Source organism: Berghia stephanieae, chromosome 4 (genome assembly GCF_034508935.2).
Source record: "Berghia stephanieae isolate SIO BIC M18660-M18661 chromosome 4, UCSD_Bste_1.3, whole genome shotgun sequence".
NCBI classification, from domain to species: domain Eukaryota; kingdom Metazoa; phylum Mollusca; class Gastropoda; order Nudibranchia; family Aeolidiidae; genus Berghia; species Berghia stephanieae.
The window spans coordinates 6,002,179-6,009,678 of NC_088363.1; positions in this window are offsets into that span (position 1 = coordinate 6,002,179).

Consider the following 7,500-nt stretch of genomic DNA (forward strand, 5'->3'; position numbering starts at 1 on the left):
TATTGTCTTCTGGCACTTTTCTACTCACTTCATATCTTGTTTATAGAAGTTACTGGCCATTACCGAAATGCTCAGCTCTCTCTCTCTCTCTCTCTCTCTCTCTCTCTCACACACACACACACACACTCTCTCTCTCTCTCTTTTCTCTCTCTCATTCTCACTCTCCCTCCTCTCTCTCTCTCTCACGCTCTCTCTTTCTCTCTCTCTCTCACACACACACACACACACACACACACACACACGGCACAATGCGAGATCGTTTTGGATGGCCCTTTAAAAATCAGTTCACTATTCATAGAGCTTCCCCCCCCCCCCCCCGCCCCCACCCGTCCACCCCACAGAGAGGATCTCTCTCTCTCTCTCTCTCTCTCTCTCTCTCTCTCGTCTGTGGTCCACCCACAATCAGCAGATATCAGTAAGAAGATGGTAATCTCTCCCACAATTCTATCCGCTATCCCCTCCCATCTTATCCTTTATGATCAATCTGTCTAATCCAAGGTTATCTCTATAGAAGTAACTGTTCTAATCCTTAATCCCAAATTGGTGTGACCTGCCCTATGTCCGATTGTCCTGTCAGTTGTCAGTCTTTTGGTCTGTCTGTCTATCTGTCTATCTGTCTGTCTGTCTGTCTGTCTGTCTATCTATCTGTGTGCCAAGAAAGTAACTCGCACAGCAGGAGCAGAATTTTCATTCAGCCATTTTCCTCTCGCGCTCTATCTTTTCCAATATCGTTTCCTATGCCGAAAAATGACCCCAACATTTTAAAAAAAAACGATTTTCGCCAGAAAGTTTTGATCCAAATATTAATCGATAAAAATAACCCTCGACATGGTCAGAAAATTAAACCTGAGACTTTAAAGAGAAGTAACGTTTTATGCCTTTTCTTTAAGGTCAAGGTCATTTCAAAAAGTCGAGGTCTAAATCTAAAAAAAAAAAAAAAGGAAATGAAACAATTTTTGGCCAAAAATGACATTCTATTTCTAGATAATGCTTTTTGTTGGAGTACGGTATCGTTTGTGTGATGTGTCGAGATGAATTTGAGTCAACGCACACCTGTAAATAATGGCACTACTTGAAGAAGTAGTAGAAGAACGCGATGAAAAGGAAGAAGAAGAAGAGGGGAAAAAACTAAAGCCCTGAGGCCGTTTTTGGACAATCCGTCATGTACAAAGCGTCCTCCTGGAGGAAATTGGAGGTATAATGGTCCGCTTACGTCACCAGAGGGGGGATATTGTCAGTTATTTGGGCATCCCAGCAATTTGGCCATTGTTGCATTGTCGAGGCGGTTGGGGTGACCATTGGCTCGGACACTGATTCATTCATGCCTGGACATCATGCGTGACAAAGGAGACGGGGATTAGGCGTCCGCTTGTTTTGTTAAAGTGACTGGGGTTTATCTCCCCTTGGGGTCATCAGCTAGCGGGAGGGGTTTGTTTGGTGTGTGTGGTAGGTGTTGGTGGTTGTGGTTGTGGTAGTGGTGGTTGGTGGTTGTGGTTGTTGTGGTGGTTGTGGTGGTGGTTGTGGTGTTGGTTGTTGTGGTGGTTGTGGTGATGGTGGTTGTAGTGTTGGTGGTGGTGGTGGTGGTGTTGGTTGTTGTTGTGGAAAGACGTCGGGTTTTTGTTTGAGGGCGGAGGAGGAGGAGGAGGAAGAAGAAGAAGAAGAAGAAGAAGAAGAAGAAGAAGAAGAAGAAGAAGAAGAAGAAGAAAAACAAGAAGAACAAGAAGAAGAACAAGAACAAGAAGAACAAGAAAAAGGAGGATGAGGAGGAGGAGGAAGAGGAGGAGGAAGAGGAGGAGGAAGAGGAGGAGGAGGAGGGGATAAAAAAGAAGAAGAAGAAAGAGGATGAAAAAGAAGAATGTACATTTGTTGTGAAACAAAACTTGTGCCATTGATAAAGTGTGTAGGAAACCGAGTCTCCCTTAGTTGAAACAGACCGATTTTTTTTTTTTTGGGGGGGGGGGGGGGGGGGGGGGGGGATTTTCTTGTTTTGTACACATTTTCAGATCTCCATCTGACAACAGTGCCTGCTCCCTAATTTGTCACGTGGTATTTGTGCCACTCCATATAGTCTGTCTGTGGACACCTCAAATAATACATAACAGTTTGACACGATGCGTCATACTGACCTGCCAACTGCAATGGAATATTTCGTAGAACTACACGAATTTTGGGTCCTAATTGACAATTATATATAAAGGTCTCTAATTGGCTTCAACAGTCGTAACGTCACTTCCCTTCGTAATGACACATGGTAACTAAGTAACTGGTTCTAAACTATCGGAACAATGGCGGACGCCCTTATGAAATATTTCTCCGACGAGCATAAAAGTGTATCCAGAGTAGAAAATCATTATAAATATGATATTGTTTTGACTTTTACACATTCTGATCACATGACATATGAAGAGTTCTAGCCAGCATGAAAAATAAAAAGTACCAATGTTCGTTGTTTAGAACCACGCTGCTCGCCGTTGCTGGGCGACGTGACATCAGACTATTGAATCCAATTCAATAAACTACTTGAAATCAAAGTTTTGTTGCCAGAGCTAGTATATAAAGGAGTTAAAAGCATTTATAAAAAATTGGTAATTTTTAAAGCTAATTATAATGTCTAACAATATGTCACCCCCCTTAAAAACTAGGAATCTTTTCAATTTCTAGTGGGTAGGTCTGGTCATATATTACAGTACTATCTATGTACGTACGTATAAGATAATATGGAGATTTTGGTGACCTCAGTTGTCGCCCTTGTAGGGACTGTTACACCCCATAAGTACCAAAACGCGGTCTGTAAGTAATCTGGAAGGACATAAACAGATGGCGGGGATTACCATAGGAAATCCACTTTGATCTCCAGCCCGTGTTTTCTCTAATCCATCCCTTGTTTGCTTTTTGTTGGGGTTTTTTTATCCCTATAGATAGAACGAAGTTGACGTCACTCAGGTCTTTGTTATTGTTTTTTGCCATCCGCGTTTAGGAATAATCCTCACTAAACTGTAAAAGCCAAACTATCAACGTTTAAGGTTACACATAGTTTTTTCTGTTGGCCCGTTATACTTCCGGATGGCAATGTTGTGAGCTTCTCAGTGAAGCGCATACTATCTATAGATAGAACGATGTTGACGTCACTCTGGTCTTTGTTATTGTTTTTTTGCCATCCGCGTTTATGAGTAATTCTCACTAATCTGTATTAACCAGAAGATAAACGTTCAAGGTTACAGATTGGTTTGTGTGTTTGTTCGTTTTATTTCCGGATGGCAATGTTGTGAGCTTCTTAGTCAAGCGCATACTATCTATAGATAGAACGAAGTTGACGTCACTCGGGTCTTTGTTATTGTTTTTTGCCATCCTTACTAAACTGTAATAGCCAGACTATAAACTTTCAAGGTTACACATGGGTTTGTGTGTTTGTTCGTTTTATTTCCGGATGGCAATTTTGTGACCTTCTTAGCCAAGCGCATACTATCTAATTTTTTTCCCCCAGTTTTCCCAAATAACTTTGTAGTATTTGAGTCTATATTTGTGGAAAATAATACGAAAACGACTTTTTGAGCACACTCATAATATGCACTTTCTCTCATTCACTTATTGATTTGTAAGGGCCTGGAGCCTGATGGAATTGGGGTAAGGCGCAATACAAATTTCCATTTATTATCATCATCATCATCATCATCATCATCATCATCATCATCATCATCATCATCATCATCATCATCATCATCATCATCATCATCATCACCATCACCATCATCGTCATCATCATCATCATCATCATCATCATCATATTATTATTATTATTATTATTATTATTATTATTATCATCATCATCATCATCATCATCATCATCATCATCATCATTGTAACGAAACGCTTCCGTGTAGGCGTCAGTTTACGACAGGGTGTACGTCGTCGTAGTATTAGTTGTTGTTGTTATTGTAATCCCTCTGGAACAACCCTTCTTTTGTTGATACAGGTCGTATCAGATCATGCACCTATGGCCCGGAAGTTTCAATTAAACTACGTAGTGTGGGTGTTATTGTGAGAAAGGCATCAATCTTGTTTTCTCCGTAAACTTATAAGCAAAGTAGGATCCCTGTATTCTACGGGAGTGACTTTGTTATGGTATGGCTTGATTGATATCTCGTAACTATGGGGCTGACGAATTTATTTATCCTTGATATGAGGATGTCCGGTATCAGGATGGGTTGTTGTTGTCCATGATTATGGAATCTGGGGGAGTTTTAAGGAATTTCAGATGTTTACGGATATGACTAACATCCGGTTGTGTGGGTAGAATTTTGCTTCGTTTGCTTGATTTTTGCCTATAAATGCCAGAGTTTTGAGCAGTTTCTTCAGACCACTCAGCGGAGTCTTTTAGGCTCATAGTCTCTAAGCGATAACCACAGCGGAGTCTTTTAGGCTCATTTGTTTAACTCTTGTGTAGAGTTAGATTAAAGTCTTGTGTAGACTTTGTAGTGCTCAAAGTTCGAGCTGAAACACGTTTTGTGTTAACTCTTGTGTAGAGTGTGATTTAAGTCTTGTGTAGACTTTGCGGTGCTCAAAGTTTGAGCTGAATCAAGTTGTGTTATAACTCTTGTGTAGAGTTTGATTAAAGTCTTGTGTAGACTTAATTTGTGATTTCTATAATCTGTTCGGCTCTGGTGAGATTTTGAATAATATGTTGTGATTACAATTATGATTGTGTTTTGATATTAATATCATAATATCACTTTAAATTTTGAGTCTCAATTAATTAATCAGATAATTAAATTAATTGTGTAATATATTCTTGTTGTAAAGAAAATAAGCTTTTCTTGCTATAAAGCATTATTATTTCATATCTACAAAGTAAAGCAATATTAATCAACATTAATAAATTGATTTGTTAAAGTAAAATAATATTTACTCATTTAAAGTAAACATATTGAATGAGTTCGAATATAGATAGAGTTATATTCGTATGATTATCATGTGATAACAAAATCATTTTCTTTCTTTAAAGTGAATGAGCCGTTGGAGGCTGGGCTTTAACAAGCCAACTTTAAGCTATTCTCTCATAGCTTGACACTAATAAAAACTGAACATTTGCCTGTTTTATAAGTTACCTGCGAAGAACCATTTGCTTATTTTAATATCAGAACATTGAGAAACAATTGATCTGTTTATGAATACTGTGAAACCAGAACAATTTCAAGAAGAGACAAATTAACAATATTAGAACAACCTTACAGTTTTGTTGAATATCAAGAACACTCTTTTGGCTTTCTTCTACACGTCTGGATTGTGTTTAGTTAGTTAGTTAATTATTAGTTGCCTGTATGACTGTGATGGTTGCAACCTATCTGTGAGATTGTCTGATGTGGTAGCGGTTTGGTAAAGTATTGATAATTAATTGATTTAATTATATATTGTCATATCGCTTTCATATCATATTCATCATCACATCACCTCCATCAAATTGTCATCCATCTATTTGATTTCATACTTATTACATCTATCATTTCATCTTCATATCTCATAATATCTTTGTTATATTGTAATAAAATATATCTTCATTTAGCTTCAAAACCTTTATCAACGTATTGTGTTTGGTTATTGATCGATGTCGTAGCTTGAATATAGCACACATAAACAAGGTTGCAAACTGCGCTACATAAGCATACGGTTTACGTGCGCACTTTGTGACAATCATCATCATCATCATCATCATCACTACCATCATCATAATCATCATCATCATCATCACCATCACCATCATCATCATCAACATCATCATCATCATCATCATCATCATCATCATCATCATCATCATCATCATCATCATCATATTATTATTATTATTATTATTATTATTATTATTATTATTATTATCATTTTCATTATTATTATTATTCATCATCATCATTGCCTTTTTCACCCTGGGTCAGGGTATAGGCCACAGACAAACAGTTTCCATCCTTCTCTATCCTGAGCCAACTTTTTTATCTCATTCCAGGTCTTACCACTTCTCTGTATATCAGCTTCTTTAATTCTTCTCCATGTTCCTCGTGGCCTTCCTCTTGATCTTCTGCCCTGAGGGTTCCAGTCCAATACTTTCTTTGTTATAGTTGAGTCATTCTTTCTAAGCGTGTGTCCAATCCACCTCCATCGTCTTCTTCCTATATCCTCTCCCATGGTTTCTGCTGTGTTCTTTTCCATACTTCTTCATTTTTTATTCTATCCATCCATTTTATTCTGAGTAGCTTACGCATGCACCTGTTTACAAAAATCTGTACCCTCCTTATACATGCCTGTGATGCGTTCCAAGTTTCACATCCATACAGTAGGACAGACTTCACGTTTGAGTTGAAAAGTCTTAGCTTTAGTTGAAGGGAGATATCTTTAGTTCTCCAAACTCTGTTCAAAGATGTGAATGCAGCCTGTGCCTTTCCTATTCGTGCTTTCACCTCTGCTTCCGTGCCTCCATCCTTGTCAATTATACTTCCGAGATAGCAGAAAGTGTCTATATCTTCGAGTTCCTGATCTTTTACTTTGATCTGCTCCTTTGACGCGTACCTATCCTCAAGACCTTTGACTTTGCAGGGTGAATTTTTAGACCAATTGATTCCGAGAGGCTGTTTATAATTGTGGTTTTTGCTTGCATCTGGTCCTGGGTGTGGGACAAAAGAGCCAGATCATCTGCAAAATCCAGATCATCCAACTGTGTCCAGGGGGTCCACTGTATCCCATTTCTTCTCCCTTTGGAGGTTTCCTTCATTAGCCAATCAATGGCAAGGATGAACAGGAATGGTGAGAGCAAGCATCCCTGCTTGACACCAGTCTTAATTTCAAAGCTGTCAGTAAGCTGATCTTCATGTACGACCCTGCAACTTGATCCTTCATACATTTCCTTAATGAGGTTTACTATCTTTTCAGGGAGTCCATAATGTGCCAGAATTTTCCACAATGTTGCTCTGTCAATACTGTCGAAAGCCTTCTCGTAATCCAGAAAGTTGACAATAAGAGGAGAGTTCCATTCTATAGACTGTTCTACTATGACTCGCAGAGAGGCAATCTGGTCGGTGGTTGAACGGTTTTTCCGAAAACCTGCCTGTTCGTCCGCAGTTTAGCATCTGTTGCATTCTTAATTCTCTCTAAAATAATACGGTTGAAAACCTTTCCTGGGATAGAAAGAAGAGTGATGCCTCGATAATTATTACAATTACTGAGGTCCCCTTTCTTTGGAAGCTTGATAAGATGTCCTTCCTTCCAATCCTTTGGGAATATCCCGTCATTCCAGATTCTCTCAAATAGTGGGTGCAGGGCCTCAGCATTTCTTTCTGCATCAACTTTTAGAGCCTCCGGTGGAATCTGGTCTGGTCCAGCAGCTTTCCCCCTTTTCATTTTGTTAATGGCACCCACAATCTCTGCTATCGATGGTGGATCACAGCTAATTGGTAGCTCATTCCTTGCAGGCAAAATTTCTGGCTGGTTGTCTGGTGGTGGTCTGTTCAGAAGGCA